At 42.4% G+C, this 14,522-nt stretch overlaps 1 long non-coding RNA gene across 1 annotated transcript; it reads right to left on the reverse strand.

Moving 5' to 3' along the window:
* Positions 1-1,207: 1,207 nt before the first annotated feature.
* LOC134474567 (uncharacterized) lies at positions 1,208-5,637 on the reverse strand. Its single transcript, XR_010045409.1, has 3 exons — positions 5,442-5,637; positions 3,880-4,495; positions 1,208-1,569 (listed from the first exon to the last, which is right to left on the reverse strand). It is a non-coding gene; the product is annotated as an uncharacterized LOC134474567 (long non-coding RNA).
* Between the last annotated feature and the right edge of the window lie 8,885 nt (positions 5,638-14,522).

The following is a 14,522-nucleotide window of genomic DNA, read 5'->3' on the forward strand; positions in this document are numbered from 1 at the left end:
ACAATGATACATCTTTTAAAGTTGCACTTGACTGTTTTATAATATACTTTCAGTATGATTCTTCAGGCCACTGTACCAGAGATTAATACTGTGTGTTTTGTGTTTAGAGCAATAGATGAGCACATAGAAAAACCACAGTGATTATCTTAAATTGACTGAGATCTGAATATTCCTGGGTTACTTTTAGTTCCATTAATTTGAAGATTGCCACCAATCACATCCAAGGACAGCCATTTTTCATAATTCTGGCATATGTCTGTGAAATACTACTAAGGACTGTGGTGATTTGCACATGATATCAAGGTATTGAGTTGCAAGAACCTCAAGGTGCATCCTAGTTTATTGTGCAGAATAAAATGCACATACACACCCAGTTTCATACGCAAAATTTAAATCAATCTCTTCTCTGAAGATGTGGCCTGGTTTGTGAATCTGACCACTATAAGGATATCTTTTGCTAATTTAATACATATCTATCTCTACCTATCACTATATTTTTATCCATAAATTCTTTTCTTTCCAAAAGCAGAAAAATATTGTATAATGATTGATTCACTGATGCTGATAACATCTCTCTATGAACAGGAAGTAAGCTAACTCTGGCCTAAGGGCCAAGTATGGTTAACTACCTGTTTTTCTGTACCTTGAAACCTAGGGATGCTATTTACAATTTTAAAAGACTGGGAGAACTCAAAATCAAAATATCATTTCTGGGCATGTTAATGTTTCATGTAGTTTTCACTTTGATATCCCTAAGTAAAGTTTTATTATCGCATGACCGCACCCTTTCACTTACAGCTTTTCTGTGGTTATGTTTCTGTTAGAATGGCAGAATTGATTACCTGTGGCAGAGACCACGTGGACTGAAAAGCACTATATATATAAACTTTTCCCCTGTACTTGGAATTAAACCCAGGGCTTTTGCCCAGAACTATGTTTCCAGCTTTTTTTTTTTTTTTTTTTTTTTTTTGACAAGATCTCACTAAGTTACTAAATTGCCCGGGCTGGGCTCAAATTTGGGATCTTCCTCCTTCAGCCTCCCAGAGTATTAGGGTTATAGGTGTGTACTACCACAACCAGCTAGAAAATATTTACTCTATGGCCTATTTTAGGAAAACTGCACTGCTTCCTGGTCGAGGCAAAGCTGTATTCAGGAGAACTGAGACGTACCATGAAATGTGTAGACACATAAACATCACCGTTACAGACTAGCATGGACCTTAAATCTCTTTTTTCCTGTGACATAATTTCTAACACAGCATTTCACATAAGCAAGGCAAAGAAAAACCTGAAGACAAGGTAAAAACAGATCTAAACCCTTCTTGGCCAGTTTTATTGCTGCATAAGAAATGACACGTAGGGATTAGAAACAATGTATTTATTATCTCACAGTTTTTAAGCAGTAAGAGCGTGGACATGGTTTAGTGGATCCTTACTTTGGTTCCTGCAAGGCTGCAACCAAGATGTCAGCTGGGGCTTCATTTTTATCTGTAAGCTCAGAGTCCTCTTTGAAGCTCAAGTGTTGAAGTGTTGTGAACAGAATTCTTGAAGCTACAGAACTCATAGTTGCTTTAAAATTTTATTTTTTGTTAGCATGTTTGCAGTGCATTCATCATAGATACAAAACACATCTTGATTCTTTCTTATCCTCTTCCCCTCCACTCCCCCTGCCTTCCCTTCGTATCGTGTCACTTTCTCTTTTACAGAAGATCTATCTTATGGCTTCATTTTAAAGATGAGCAGTAGAGAGGCTCTGTGCCGCAGGCAAGATTTGAGCTCTTTTGAAATGACCTCCAAGAGGGCGAGTTAGGCCCACAGAAGATGATCACCAATTTGATTACTGAAAACTGACTTGGGGCTTTAATTACCTTAGCAAAATCCCTTCAACTTGGCTAGCTACATAGAATGTTACATAACTGAAGGAGTGACAGCGACCTCTTTGTCATATAATCTAATCATGACAGAGCGTCAGGCTGTTGGAGTTGTAGGCTTCACTTTAGAATTCTGGCCACCATGCTTAGTAGAAGGGAAGAGGCAGAGGGAACCAACTTTGAGTCTTAGCTTGCCCACTTTCCAGCTTTCAGTGGCACAGATGATTTAATTCCCATGTCTCAGTGCTTTTAACCAAAGCTAGGAAGTCATTCTGTTGTCACTGTAGCATTCTAGTGCCTATCATTTTGGCCTGGCACCAGCATCCAGGAATATCAAACTTATGAGGGCAGAACATAGTGAATGGCAAAGAGCAAGTGGTCAGTTGAACAAAATGTTATTTTCATTTGCATATAGATGTTGTCATACAACAGAACCGTAATACTAAACATCACTGGATTACCAAGAAAGCAAGATCAAAATTGGAAATAAGAAGGAAAAAAAAATTTTTTTCTCTCCTTTCATTTTTTTCCTTTTTTTTGGGTGCTGTATTGGGGATTGAACACTGGGCCTTCTTATTGAGCTACCTAAGCCCCCGAGCTTTTTAAAGACAAGGTCTAAGTCAGTAAGCTACCTAGGTTGGGCTCAAACTTGCAATCTTCCTGCCACAAGGAACTCAGGTTTTATAACACTTGGACAAAGATTAAGAACAAGCTAGTTCACTAAAATTGTTAACTCAGGGTGAGATACTATATGTGAAAGTGCCTGCATTCAATAAATACCAGTTAAATTTAGATTTGGACTGAAGCACTTGCTTGATAATTGGTAGTGGATTCATTGACTGGATTATCTTCTTAGAGGCAAACAATGTGCTCAACCAAATGATCTTTTTTTCCTTTAGCATTACCCACAAAACTATTTTCACATGACAAACATTTTGCTTGCCCGGGTGCCCCACCCTTCTTCCCCACGCTCAGAGCTCAGATAAGGTCTGTTAATATGAAACCAATAGAGAAAGTCAACGTGTAAGAACACTTGCCAAAGATCTTGATAAAGTAAACGGAGAACTACAAACATCAACTCAGAGGCCTGGAGTTTCTGTACTGAAATAATTCTTCTCTGCCTCCTAGTTTCGAGTGCAAAGCGTGTGCTAGCTGTTCTAAGACAGGGAAGAGGAAGCAACAAAAACAACACCCCCCAAATAAGAACTCTGCTGTAAAAAAATCCACTCTTAATTTGCTTGTGCATCTTCAGTGATGGAAAGAAACCATCCCCAGGATTACAGACATCCTGATATGCAGAGAATGTGTGGCCCTAACTTGCCTCTAGATCCCAACAATGAGCCAGACAGAGCTGGGCACAGAGCAGGCTTTTGTCTGCTCAGTGCGTTGTCATCTTAGTCCCCAGAATGGCTTCTGGCCTGGGGATGGGCCGAGCGCCTGACTGCTGAGAAAGCCTCTTTAGAGTGACTGGTGTGACTGTGGGTGGCATCTGGGGAGACTGAGAAAGGAAAATTCCTGGGAGCAGGGGCTGCACAATAGCTCCAGTAACTCAGGCTCCCTGAATTCCTAAAAAAAAAAAAAAAAAAAAACCCTACCATTTTGGGCTTCTGGACTTTCTGTCAGAGAGAAGCCAAGAGCTAAGTACTCTAATGCTTTATCTAATACTGATTTTTGAGACAAGATCTCACCATGTAGTTCAGGCTGGTCTTGAACTCACTATGTAGTCCAGACTAGCCTTGAACTCTCAGGGATACTCCAGTCTCAGCCTCTTAAGTGCTGGGGTTACAGGTGTGTGCCACCATGCCCAATTTATTTAATGCTTTATGGAAAGGGCAGGAAAAATGGAAGAAAGCAAGACAGTCAATGACATTAATGTACACCAACATTCTGCACCTCACTGTCATACATGCAGAGCTGTGGTAGACACCAGAGCCTACTAAACTTTGCTCGAAATTTGCATACAATTGGCTGACAGTCAGGGAAAGAAAAGAAGCTTTGGGTGCCTTACCTCAGAATCCCTCTTACAGTATTTCCATTATCACCATTAAAAGCAATAGAAAACAGCACAGTCCAGCAGTCTCCAAACCTCCAAATATGCGACACTGTGGAAATAGAGGCACAGACCATAGGAACTTGACATGAGTTTCTATCCATTCTTATTTATTTATCGGTGTTTATTTGGAGATGTTGGGACGAACAGACCTCACTCATTCTGTACACCTTTAGCAAGCACCTACTGCAGTTAAAACACTTGGAAAGACACACCAATAAGCTGCATGTTGTGCTCCATGCCAGTAATCCCAGCATTCAGGAGGCTGAGGCAGGAGGATCATGGTGAGCTCGAGGTGAGCCTGGTATCAACAATGAATCCTTATCTCAAAAAAAAAGAAAAAAGAAAAAGAAAAAGAAAAGAAATAAAGAATGAAAGAAAGGAACGAAGGAAAAAGAAATGGCATGCCAGTGAATCCCACAGGGGCTCTGACCTTAAAAGACTTGTAGTCCTTTCCCAGCAACTATGAATCTATAAATCTTGTAATAAGCATTCTTCAAAGCTGTGTTGACAATCAACAAATCTGTCCTCTTCCAGAAAACTTAGTCAAAAACATTGAAAGGGTTGTCTAATTCTAGAAAAGAACAAGAGTGAGATTGGTGATTTGATAAATGTGGTCCAGTTTACCAAGAGTCAAAGCAAAGCCTTTGAAGAGGAAAGTCCGGCTCTCTAACCTACTCTACCATATTTGTGTCTATTGGAGGAGAAAATAAACTGCCCAACTGTTCTTACAAGGCAAAGCTGCATGTAGCCCGCCACACACAGTAGTCACCTCTGAACCAAGTTTCCGGTTTCACCTACGCACTTCCTCCCGCTCTTCCACTCACTCAACGCTCACCAGCTCCACTGCTTTCCATTCCATTCATTCATCTCACTTTCTTTTTAGTCACCAGTTGACAAGCAGGGTCAAATCCCTTCTTATTATCTGAGGTTTAGCATTGTACCCAAGATTTATCTTTATAAAAACTAGGGGTCTGCAAGCTGGGTATCATGGCACACACTAGCAGTCTCAGCACACAGGGAGGCTGAGGCAGGAAGATGGAAAGTTCAAGCCCAGCCTGGGCAACAGAGTCACTTAGCAAGTCTCTGTCTCAAAATAAAAAAGAAAAAGGCCTGAGAGTGTCTGTCGTTCAGTGGAAAGGCCTTGGATTCAATCCCCAGCAGAAAATAATAATAATAAAATAAAACTAAGAGGCAATTGCCTTTATCAAATGAGAGGTCACAAACCTGACCCAGTTCGGTGGATGGGGTGGGGGTCAAATTGCTTTCTTATTTTGCAAATTACACGAGAAGCTCAGAAGACAAGTATTTTGTGTTATCAGCCTCTCCCACTTGATGACTCCTGCTTTCTGGGGGCCTCCTTTTTTCCTTCTGAACATTTGTGGCACTTTTCTTGAAATAACAATCCAGCTAATACATATTATTTGTGCCAGTTGTGCTATGATTGCTAACAAGAATAAACCCTTGATGCAAGTGTAGTCCTCTGTTTCTGAATCGCTGGGGCCAATTCAGCAGCTCACCCATGGGTAGAATCCTTCAAACCCTCCGCATCCTCCTGGAGAGACAGATTTCAACCAAGGCTGTGTCATCCTTTTGGCTAGGAGAGTCCCTGGAGTGTTGAAGAAAGAATGTTGCATCCAAACCCCACATGATTTAAATGTTTCTGTGAAAGGTGTAATAAAGCGTGCTTCTCGATTCTATTTGAAGACATGGACAGCAGGGGCTCTCTCGACAAAAGCAGCCAGGAAGTTACTCTAACTCTCCAGCGACAGCATTTTCAAATTGCTCTCTTCTACCCAATAAAGGTTAAAAAGGAAGTGAAAGCTTTTGCACTCTTTGCTGCTTTGCCCCCCCCCCCCCCAAACATCGTAGAAGTGCTTGCCTATGCATCCTGCAGACCAGCTAAGAAAAGGGTGAACATCACAGACAAGAAATGTGTCCGTGTTAGGGCCTGTTCTTTGAATATGAAATAAACAAAAAGTGGCCTTGTATGTGGCCTCTGAAATCACAGCCCTTTGCCTCCTGATGACGGCTCCTTCAGCCAAGGAGCACAAGCAGGAGCAGGAGCCCCCCTCCGCCCTTTCTGGAGCATGAAGGGAACCTGGGCCATGCGGCTGCTTCCACTTCCTGCCTTGGGCTGCAGCGACAGCACAAGCTGGGCAGAAACACATGCAAATAAAAACCCAAATTCCTCAGTAAGAAATCATTTCCAGGCCAACTGATAATAAATTTGGGGGCTTCAGCTTACATATCACTGACTTAAATTCATTTGTTCTCGTTCTTGAAAGGGATATGAGGTTACATACACAAACTTGTGTTGTTGGAGCTCTCTTTGTAGTAATACTTGCGTGTGATTTTTTAAAAAAGACGGCATAAAATGATTGAAAAAAATTCATCTAGAATGAGAAAACATAAAGTGCTTTGGAATTTCTTTTTCCCTGATTTTGAAAGCTTTTTTTTTCCTTTTCCTGTGCTACACTTCCTTAAAGATGTTTAAATATAAGTTAGGCTTGAGATCTGAGGAACACAAGCTATATTTTACTTATCTTTGGGTCTCCAACCAGCAGAAATGTTGATGCTAGTGTTCACTGAATGACTCTTCAATCTACTCATCTTACATTTTTTAAAAATTTATATTAGATTTGAACCATGATATTTACTACTGGTTTTAAGGTGGGGAGAAGTTCAGAGGATTGTGCATCTCTAAAGTCTTTATTTTTTCTAGGACTTGGGTGATTTGTTGAGCCAATCTGCCTCCAGCTGCCACAGGCAGCTCTAATTTTTCTTTGGGCTAATCATTTGCATTTCTATGGTCTTTTTAAACTAACACTTCAAAGAACTACATAAAATGTGAGGGTTAATTCAATTAAACTGTATTTCTGAGATCTGGGATGAATATGACAATTTTCAGAACCGAAAAATTAAGTCCCAAAAGTTGTAAAGATATATCTGTTTTTGAATTCTACATATAGCATATCTGTTATAGAATAAATCATTCAGCACAGTAGAAAACTAACAGATTTTCTTCTCATTTGAGCTAGAAAAATCTCTGTATACAGATTTTGATGAGTCTTACTTTTTTTCAAACCTTAGTGTAATTCACTGGCTCACCTAACTAAACCAGTTGAACACTTGTGGCCCTAGGAGAGACCATGAAGTACTAAAATCCTTTTCAAAGACTGGCCATTTTATGCTCATTCTCCTCTATAGAAATCCCTTCATCTCTCTTCGTATGAATTTTCCATTTATATTGTTCATGGGGTTCCTATCTAAGGCTCCTATCTCGAAAAAGGGTTCCTATTGTTAAAAGGAACCTCTTTTTAGTGCCCTAGTTTTTTTGGTGACTTCTCACAAGATGCTATAGCTATTTCTTAGGAAATTATTGGAAGGGGAGGGATCGTACAGCTAAGGAAATTCATGTGACCAGAAAAGTATGTTTTTGTTACAAAATCTTTCATTCCCTGCTATAATTTTGGAAGCCTGGAAGAATCTGAGACTCCCCAGGTGACAATCTCTGGTTTTCACTCAGCCATTTGGGTATTTGCTCAGCACTGTCTTAAAACCTGAATCAATATTTCTTTCTTTCTTTCTTTCTTTCTTTCTTTCTTTCTTTCTTTCTTTCTTTCTTTCTTTCTTTCTTTCTTTTTTTTGGTAAAAGGGATCAAACTCATGACTGTGCAGTTGCCAGGCAGGTGCTTATGCCACATCAGTCCAAGCAATGTCTTCAAATGGCTTCTTTTAGTGGCTGGGGACTGGGTTACGCTTTCTCTTTCATAAGGCTGACAACTTATTTTAGCAACTTATTCTGAATTTATTGCTGAATCTGTACTTTCAATTTTCCTTGGTCTGTCAAATTTTTGGGTGTTGTAGTTTGTTTTATATTTTAATATAATGTGATCTCCGTGTAGTAAGGATTTGACCACATATTTGTGGATTAGCAAGTTTCCATCTCTTTGGTTTTGTTTTCTGAAGGTTCTTTTTTTCCTCAGCCTTGCAGGGTCCCTCCCCTGCATTTCTGACAAGTACAAACTTTTCAAAGGTCCATTCTCTCCAGAGAAAGAGCCTCAGGGCCACACGACTAGGTGATGGAGGACCCAGGCCTGGACCACAGTGGCTGCTGGAAGAGTTTCGAGAAAAAGACAGCCTCTCTGCCCACCTCTTCTGCTTGCACTCGAGTCTTGCTCGCCAATTGTTCATGGTTTTCCCCTTGATGTCTCCCATCATATTCTTTACAATTACCTTGTCAATGAGATGTTGTAGACATTGTCACAAAGGCCCCCATTAACTCTCACCACATGAGTGTCTTCTGACTCTCCTCTGAGTGTTACTTGGCTCTTACATGTGGTGGGCATGAGCTCACTTTGAACTTCCTGACTCTGGAGGGCATCTTTCCCCAGCAGCAGCACTGATGCTTTCTGCACGACTGGTTACAGGGACGGTATCAGTGTGTGCTGACCCTGGAATCTCATCTCCACAGTGGAGAGTCTCAGATGACTCTGCTCCAAAGACTCATCGATACTTCATTTCTTGAGGTTGCCAGACATTGCACAGAAATCACCTTCATTGTGGTTGCGTAGAATTGGGTGGGAGTCACAAATTTCTCTGTGAAAAGACAGACAAGAACTCTGCCTGTGTCTAAATCTGCTTTCTTCAGAAATAAGTAGGGGTTCAGGCATTTGCCATTGGCTCCAGGCTTTTACTTTCCTGAAGTAGTAGGGATTAGACCTAGGGTCTTCACACTGAGCTGCATTCCCAGTCAATCCCCCTGAATTATTTTTTTCATTTTGAGACAGAGTCTCTTTAAGACTCCCAGTTTCCCAGGCTGGGTTCAAACTTGGAAATCCTTTTGCTTCAGCCTCCTAGAGTGCTGAGATTGCAGGCGTGCCCTAGCACAACTGGAATCAGGGTTTTTTTTAATTGCTTTTGTGTGATTCCCTCACTTTGCTAGAGAGTTGTAGATCCAAGTTTGAGGATACAGTAAGACCTGCACCCAATGTAACCAAGCGACATAGATCTACTCTTGGCTTTCTAGGCAGCCCTGTGACTTTGGGCCTTAAATTTTCATTTGTAAATTGAACTGACTGGGCTAGGTTCTTTCCCTGCCTTTCTGAGGCCTTCACATCTCTAAAGGTCTCTGGTGAATATGCAAGTCGTGGCACTGCGACTTCTAGCACAGCACTCTAGAGCCTTATTCTAGAGCTTACATCCCCAAATAGGCCTCCCTAGATTTTAAAGAAGAGCAAATGGATAAGCAGAACTGAAACCCATGTCGTTTCAGTTCTGACTTGGTAAATTTTAAATTTAAATGTTTTTTCATATGAAGCAGTGAGTGGGTAGAAGCGGCCTGCAGAGAGAGAGCCTTGAGGTTGGGTGGGCACTGTGCTCCCCCTTTGGATTGGCATCACTCTTTGGGAGCAAAGCACATCACTGTTTAAAGCTCAACTGCCAAAAGAGAAAACAGTAAGGAAAATAAAGAAAAAATGCTAAGAGGAATAAGGGGAAGAAAGAGACAGAGACAGAGACAGAGACACCTCTATGTGCATACTTTCTGGGATGGAGATTTTTTTTTACTGAGGCTTGGAAGCAGAAAAGTTGCTCCTAGTGTCAACTCAAACACTAGAGCTGGAGGGTGCAGTTTCATGGTAAAGCACATATTTAGTGTGTGTGAGGCCCCAGGTTCTAGCGCGCGCGAGCGCGCGCACACACACACACACACACACACACACACACAGTGAGCGCACACATGTACGTGCCTCTCAAAACTTTCAGTGTTAAGTTGGCACTCCACAAAATAGCATCTCAGAAACCATCTCAGAAGCAGTTCTGTGGCCTAATGCTTGAGTTAGAAGGCATGACAACATGGGGACAAGAATGATAGATAATGGCATGTGGCCATTGCTTTTGACAATCTCCTGTTACCAGGACCAGGGACACTGAGCACTTCTGCTACAGTAGGTTTGCAACTTTAACGTTCCCTTGAGTCCTGACTAACAAACACATTCCAGGAACACGATCATCCACACTGTTTCTTCCTAAGGTTTTCCCATTTCTTTACATGAAAGGTGAAAACTTCAGGGAACTAGGGAGGTCTGAAAAGTAGCTTAGGAGTGTAAAGAAAAGCCCGAGAGAAATGCTACAGATTGGAACAGGAGAAAATAATGAGGAAAAATACATGACACCACTCCAGTGGAATTTTCCCTTTTTTGGCCATTCCTCAATTTCCATAGTTGTAACCATTTGTTTCGTGCTATTTTTCCCTGATTCTTTCTTTTTACATCTTGTAAAAATGAAGTGTATAAAATTCAGCATTCTTAGGCCCACAGTCTTTGTACTTGGTTTTCTAAAAGTTGTTTCTTATCTGCCATAAGTGCTTTCCAAGCTTTCCTTGGAATTTTTTTTTTCATGGGTGGAGGAAAAGTTAGTTTTCCTGTTTAAATATTGGACCTCTTGAAGAACATCTGTTTCTCAGCCAGTGACAAATAAGGGAAGGGGATATGATGTAGATAGAATAATTGAAAACATCAGCAGCCATGAGAAAGAACCTAAAGAAAACCTGACATAGATTTGTGAAGGTCTCTCAGAAGCCAGGCTTCATGCGAAAAGTAACAGAGTGCAACAGCGGGGAGACAAATGAGGTACGGCTGGAGAATCGTAAACTAAACAAGGGTTAAAGTGAGCGTGACTTTGCTCTTGGGTGCAGAAGGTTCTGGAAACCATTTCAGAAAATACTCAGTGGTTCTCCCTTGGAATGTTAGAAGTGGGAAAAATTGTTTCCTACACTACAGCCCACTGTGTACCTGGGAATATTTAGTTCCCAGAGACACAATGACAAAAATACAGAGTCCTTACCCCCACCCAGCTTGCATTCTAGTGCGGATACAAAGACACAAATGAAAGAATATATAACAAACAAGACATCTTGTTAAACACTTTGGAGAAAAGTAAAATAAGATAAAAGGGATAGCAGAAATTGGGAGTCAAGGTTTTATATAATTCATGTTATTGCAAAGACGATTGTCTAGTCTTTATTCTTCTACATTTGGGATTTTTTGTTTGCTTTTATTTGTTTGAGACAGTTTTGTTATGTAGCCCAGGTTGATCTTAAACTCATCAGATAGCCTAGAACTCCCTGAACTCTTGATTCTCCTGCCTCAGCCTCCTGAGTGCTGAGATTCAACTGCTTACAGATGAAGAAATTGAGGACTGAGGGTTGAGATGCCTGATCCTTGATACTCCAGCTGGCTAGTGGTCCAGCAGGAACAAAATGCAGCTCTCCTGATGCAAGACCAGTGTTTGCTCTTCTTGCTTGGACTCTCACCTGGTCCATACCTGGAAATGAGTTGCCGCAGTGGGACTCTGAGCTCTATCATTTCTTCCCTTGGCAATCTGTATTCACTGCTTCTCTTAGGAAGACAGAATGAATTGTCCAGTGCCATTTCCTTATGAACTATGACAGCCATCCTGGTAGCCAAGGTTGAGAAAGTGTGAATCTATCATTGGTGACTTGAGAGTCTAGAGTTGACTCAGACAACGCTATGGCCAGCAAGCATTCATGAGTATCAACTTTGGCCTTAGCACTCTGCCTAGGGACATGACACATTCCACAATGGTTAGCATGCTGCTTCTGACTCCAGAGGTCTAGGTAGAGCTGCCAAGTTTGCCCTCCTGCTGAGCCCCTGGCACTCCTGAGCTTTTGACCCACAGATAACACTTCACAGAGGGCCTAGACACTTCTGCTCCGGTGCTTGGGATGACTGAGCAGGAAACCTCAAAGTCAAGGCTTGCATTTTCTTTCTTCATTTCCCTCCTACCCTCTTCCCCTTCCTTGGAAGAATCCAATTTAAAAAAAGAAAATATTTTTTGCAACACCAGTTCCAAACCTGAATTATAGTGCTGGGCACATAATTATGTGGGCAAAAGCAGATGTCTCAGATGGGGGCTTAGTTTAGCCAGCAGCTAGATTTGAATCATAGGGTTCCTAGACTGAAGGCTGCATGTCCTGTGCTGGAGCAAATGGATGCCGGGCTCTGAGACACAGGGAGTTGAGAAGTGGGCAAAGGCTGCTGCTGTACAAATAATTTCAGGAGCTTCTGCTTCCCTACCACATTGCAGACTGAGACTCCTGAATGCTAAGCCTGGCTGCGAGGGTGACTCAGTCTGTGCCTGCAAATGAAAGGTTTTGTCCTTGGCTGTGAAATAAAAATAGCAAATGGCATGTGTTGTGCTGGGGCTTTTCTTCTACCTGGGGCTGCTGATGTCTACTGCCGAGAGGTTCTGCTGAGCTTCCCTAAAGGAGGGAGTGACCAGGAAGGGTTGGGACAGGTTGTATAACAGCACGTACAGCACAGGCACGGTTCAGTGTTCCCTGAATGGTCTCCTGTTAGTGCCCTTGCATGTGGGCAGCTTGCTAGCTGCCAAGGCACCCCGTGAGTCCAAGTCCAGGGGCCGTGGAAGGCTACTTGGGAGGGAAAGGCAAGTCCTTTACACTGTGATCTGACCAAGTGGGACATCGCAGTACTCCCCAAGTCTTTATGCAAACCCAGTTTCTCTCCAGAGGAAAACAATAACACTGAAGAAAACAGCAACAAAAGCAACTACCTCCAAGTAAGGCTGTAATCATCTTGTTACTCTTGTGGAGGTAGACTCAGACCTGTGGTGGCACGTGGCCTGTAATCCCAGCATTCTTGGAGGCTGAGCCTCGAGGAATGCAAGTTCAAGTCCAGCCTGGGCAACGTAGCCACTTAGTGAGACCCTCTTTCAGAACTGAAATAAATAAGTGGTAGAGTGCCCCTGGGTTTGATCCTCAGTACCAAATCAAATCAAACTAAGACAAAAAGCCAAAGGAGCAGTCTTTTCAGGCCCAGAATTCATAGCTGGATTATATTGGAGACTTTGTGTGGGTAGGGAAATGAAGTAGTGATTTGATAGTGGTGTGGTGAGCAGGTGATAGAAATCTGACTGTGGCTTGCTGGGAATTTGCCCAAATCTTTTAGGCTTCTTTACTTCTTCTATCATCCAGATGTATTACCACTGAAAAAAAAATGGTGCTTCACCTTGGAACAGATGAGATGGCCCCGAACACTGATAGGAAGCAAAATAGAATGCCACCAATCAACCAGTGACGCAGATGGGTCTTCACTCTGGGAATTTCTGTTGGTCTCTTTTGTTCGAAGTTGAAGCAGAGAGGTGCCAGACAGAGTTGCAGCTCCGTAATCAGGCTCTGGGAAGATTTTCCTTGATTTCAATGTGCCATCTGAGGTAAACAAAGATTACCTCCCTCCGCTCCTATCAACTCCAGCCTGATAACAGCCTCCCAGCCTTGGGAAAGGGGAGGAGGTTGACAAACATTCCCTTCTCCACCAAATCTCTGCAGTGACTGCAGGCTCAGGATAAGCTCCTGGAATCAGATGCTGCTGGGCAACCTGTGTGTGTGCTCAGCAAGACCAAGAGTGTTTGAGCGGTGTGATGCAACTCAGCTATCCCTGGTCTAAAGTTTCCATGTGAGGCTGTGGTCTTGGCCTGGCAAATGCCACTGTTTCCCTGGGGAGATCCAGGGAAAACAAATGAAAATTGCCTTTGGCCTCTAGTTCCAATGGCTCTTCATGTCACCAATTTGAATGGCTTAAACATTTGTGCTTTTAATGGGCCATACCCTCAGATGTGCTCTACTTATGAGGGGACCCCCACTGACAGCCCTCGTCTACAGCTTTCCAGGATGAGCTACTCTGAGAGAGAGAAGAGGAACAGAGAAGAGCAGTAAAATCCATTTTTCTCATTGTACCACACATCTTGTCTTTAAGGCAAAACAGCATGCTTTGTTTGTTTGAATACATGTTTTATTTTGAGATAATTTTAAATTTGCAGAAAAGTTGCAAAGATAGTACGGAGAGTTCCCATCTATGCCTCACCCACTTTCTGCCAGTGATAGCATGTTTCATTTCCACTGTGTATTTCTGGAAACAAAGAAACCAGCAAAGATGCACTACTATAAGCTAAACTCCAGACTTTATTTGGGTTTCATCAGTTTCCCCAGGAATGTGTGTTTTTCTACTTCAGGAGCCGACCCAGGATACCATGCTGCACTGAGCAGTATGCTCCTCTCTAATCCAGTCCATTTGAGCTAATCTAGTGGGTCTTTCACCAGCTGTCCTGAGCACCTGCTGTGTGCCATACCCTGGTGAGGCCACCTCCAATGGACAAAGGTGAATAAGACCTTGAGTAGCTCATATTCAGGTTGCACATGTACCACCGAGGTATGTGCACAATGATAGGCACTTGTGGAGGACTGTGGAGGACAGGAGTAGCTTTCTCCACTTGGGGCCACACTGGGGACACATTTTTAGGAGCCCAGGAAAATCACAAGTCATTCACAGTGGGCTACAGAGGGAAGTCAGGAAAGGTGATACAGAGTTCCACCTACTGGATTTTGATAGAGAAGGGGAAATTCTGCTGGGTTGAGCTGGTCATGGATGCCTAGAATTTGGAAATGTCTTGGTCTCCAAAAAAGCTGAAAGGAGTATCTGACACTGGGAAAATTGAGTTTGTGTGTGTTTGGGGATTGAGAACTTTTTAGCTGGGCCTCATTAGGAAGGAGTCCCACC

This window comes from Cavia porcellus, unplaced genomic scaffold (genome assembly GCF_034190915.1).
Source record: "Cavia porcellus strain 051 isolate PalLab524CR breed Dunkin Hartley unplaced genomic scaffold, mCavPor4.1 scaffold_33, whole genome shotgun sequence".
NCBI lineage: Eukaryota > Metazoa > Chordata > Mammalia > Rodentia > Caviidae > Cavia > Cavia porcellus.